At 55.8% G+C, this 3,486-nt stretch overlaps 1 non-coding gene across 1 annotated transcript; it reads right to left on the reverse strand.

Moving 5' to 3' along the window:
* Positions 1-1,343: 1,343 nt before the first annotated feature.
* LOC140214812 (small subunit ribosomal RNA) lies at positions 1,344-3,159 on the reverse strand. The gene has a single exon (XR_011891740.1). It is a non-coding gene; the product is annotated as a small subunit ribosomal RNA (ribosomal RNA).
* Between the last annotated feature and the right edge of the window lie 327 nt (positions 3,160-3,486).

Raw genomic sequence — 3,486 nt, forward strand, 5'->3', positions numbered from 1 at the left:
GCGCGCACTCGAAGCCGGTTTTACCTGCCAACCATCCACCGGACCCGTGTGTCTCGTGTGCACGTTCACATCGCTCCACTAAAAATTGCAAAGAGCGACAGAGCCATGATTAGGGCTAAGCCGCTGTGGAGTCTTTAACGGCTACACGGCCACGGGCAGGGCTTCACCCCCATCGACGTGCTTCGCTTCAGTCAGCAGTAGGTTCATAGAAGGGCCTCAAACACACACACACTTTCGCATCGGCAGATCGCCGCAGCATAACCGCTGTTGATCCAACAGCCTACTTGAGACGAAAGACAAGAGCCCGGCGCGCGTACTCGCGCAGCTCTCCAAAACCACTCGGCCAGTGCCAGGGACGGCTCCCTGCGCCGGCGCCACAACAAGTCTACTTGAGGCGGAAGACGAAGCCAGCAAGGGCCTGGCCGCAAGTGCGTTCGAAACCGGGACTACAGTCCCTCGTCTGTCCGTACTTCCTCTTTCGACGTGCGGCGCCTTCCCAAAGCGCACAAGTCCGCTAACCGCAGAACGCTTCCGACGTAGCAAAGCCGCGTTTCCTTCGGTACTTCGCAGCAACGCCGCCTTTCCCTCGGCGGCGGGCGAATAGCCTGCAGACGTCGTCGCATTAAACCGCGATCTCGACACCTCGCGCGTCACGAGCAGGAGCCGACCGGCAGCCTCCGGCCCTTTCGGACTCGGTGGCATTTGCCGCGGAGGACGGGAGAGCACTTTAGGCCACGGTTCCTTCCGTACTTGGCAGCCGCACCCTCATACCGACAGTTCCATGACCGACCGAGCGCCACACCGTTCCTTTAGTACTTGGGTGGCAACAAAGTCGGGTCGTTACTCCATACTCGCCGCAGGAAGCGACCGGCAGCCGCCAGCCTTTTCAGACTCGGCAGCGTTTGCCGCGGAGGACGGGAGAGCGCTCGCACCACGGTTCCGTGTGTGTACTAAGCGGCAGCGGCATTAGCTCTCGACCGTCAGTTCCTTGACCGACCGCACGCTTCGCCGTTCCCCTCGTACTGGGCAAAGCAGCAGGTCGGGTCGTCTTACTCCCATTCCGCGCAAGAGCGCCAAAGCGGACAGAAAGCCCACCCAGTGTGCGTTACGCCGTTTCTACCCGCGGGCGCGGCCAAGCCAACCGTCCAAGGTTGCAGCCGGCGTCCACTGGGCGCAACAAATTTGGCACGGGGCGCCCCTCAAAATTCAGGCAGTCCCCGGCATGTTCGGGTATAGCCGTCCCCGCGTCCAAGCGGGGCCAGCGGCGGAAAGCGTCGGGCGCAGCGAGCTGCTTCACCCACACGGGGTAGAAACAATGGCGCTCGCCACCCTTCACAATCCGGTAATGATCCTTCCGCAGGTTCACCTACGGAAACCTTGTTACGACTTTTACTTCCTCTAAATGATCAAGTTTGGTCATCTTTCCAACAGACCGGCGCAACCGAAAGGCCGCGCCGGACATCGGTCCGAAGACCTCACTAAATCATTCAATCGGTAGTAGCGACGGGCGGTGTGTACAAAGGGCAGGGACGTAATCAACGCGAGCTTATGACTCGCGCTTACTGGGAATTCCTCGTTCAAGGGGAACAATTGCAAGCCCCTATCCCAATCACGAAAGAAGTTCCACGGGTTACCCAGTCCTTTCAGACAGGGATAAAGACACGCTGCTTCCTTCAGTGTAGCGCGCGTGCGGCCCCGGACATCTAAGGGCATCACAGACCTGTTATTGCTCTGTTTCGTGCGGCTAGGAGCCGCTTGTCCCTCTAAGAAGGTTGTAAGGTGCTGGGAACCCCGCACCTATTTAATAGGCTAGAGTCTCGTTCGTTATCGGAATTAACCAGACAAATCGCTCCACCAACTAAGAACGGCCATGCACCACCATCCACCGAATCAAGAAAGAGCTCTCAATCTGTCAATCCTCCCAGTGTCCGGGCCGGGTAAGTTTTCCCGTGTTGAGTCAAATTAAGCCGCAGGCTCCACTCCTGGTGGTGCCCTTCCGTCAATTCCTTTAAGTTTCAGCTTTGCAACCATACTTCCCCCGGAACCCAAACACTTTGGTTTCCCGGAAGCTGCCCGCCGAGTCATTTGAGTAACTCAGGCGGATCGCTGGTTGGCATCGTTTATGGTCAGAACTAGGGCGGTATCTGATCGCCTTCGAACCTCTGACTTTCGTTCTTGATCAAAGAAAACATTCTTGGCAAATGCTTTCGCAGTAGTTCGTCTTGCGACGGTCCAAGAATTTCACCTCTAGCGCCGCAATACGAATGCCCCCGTCTGTCCCTCTTAATCATTACCTCGTATTCCAAAAACCAACAGAACAGAAACGAGGTCTTGTTCTATTATTCCATGCAAGTTTATTCAGGCGACTCGCCTGCGTTGAGCACTCTAATTTTTTCAAAGTAAAAGCACCGGCCTTCTCGAGGCACACAATGAAGTGCACCAAGAAAGGACCGGCATGATGTTCAGATCCGAGCCGTCGCATCGGGTAGATGCACTACTCGTCTGGAACTGAGATCCAACTACGAGCTTTTTAACCGCAGCAGCTTTAGTATACGCTATTGGAGCTGGAATTACCGCGGCTGCTGGCACCAGACTTGCCCTCCAATTGATCCTCGTTAAAGGATTTAGAGTGTACTCATTTCAATTACGGGGCCTCAAAAGAGTCCCGTATTGTTATTTTTCGTCACTACCTCCCCGTGCCGGGAGTGGGTAATTTGCGCGCCTGCTGCCTTCCTTGGATGTGGTAGCCGTTTCTCAGGCTCCCTCTCCGGAATCGAACCCTGATTCTCCGTTACCCGTAACAACCATGGTAAGCAAGTAACCTACCATCGAAAGTTGATAAGGCAGACACTTGAAAGAAACGTCGCCGGCTCGTGGCCATGCGATCAGCACAAAGTTATCCAGAGTCACCACACAATACGGGCCGAAACCCGATCGATCTTGGTCTAATAAAAGCACCCGTCGCCCAAAGGGCTTCAGGCTCACTGCATGTATTAGCTCTAGAATTGCCACAGTTATCCAAGTAGGAAGAAACGATCTAAGGAACCATAACTGATTTAATGAGCCATTCGCGGTTTCGCCTTATTTCGGCATGTACTTAGACATGCATGGCTTAATCTTTGAGACAAGCATATGATTACTGGCAGGATCAACCAGGTAATCGTTCAACTGCGCGTCCAGCCTTTCAAGCAGGCCGGACGCCGTTTTTGCGATGCCGAGGCCACCTTCAGGCGCCCCAACACGCTTCGTTCTCGCAAAGGGTAGCACTTTGCACAGTCCGAGACGACGGCGTTCGAGCTCGCTACGGCGCCCTCCCCGCAGGGCCGGGTATCGCCACGCGGCAAGAAGCACGCAACATTCTCGATAGACCGGTTGTGTCGACTCGATCGCGGCTTGCGGTTTCTCTCGAGCCCGCAGCACTGGTGGACCGACCGACACTTGCAACGTAGCCGAGACGGCAAAGCCGCTAGGCGACGGGTCACGCCC

This window comes from Dermacentor andersoni, unplaced genomic scaffold (assembly GCF_023375885.2).
Source record: "Dermacentor andersoni unplaced genomic scaffold, qqDerAnde1_hic_scaffold ctg00000656.1, whole genome shotgun sequence".
NCBI classification, from domain to species: domain Eukaryota; kingdom Metazoa; phylum Arthropoda; class Arachnida; order Ixodida; family Ixodidae; genus Dermacentor; species Dermacentor andersoni.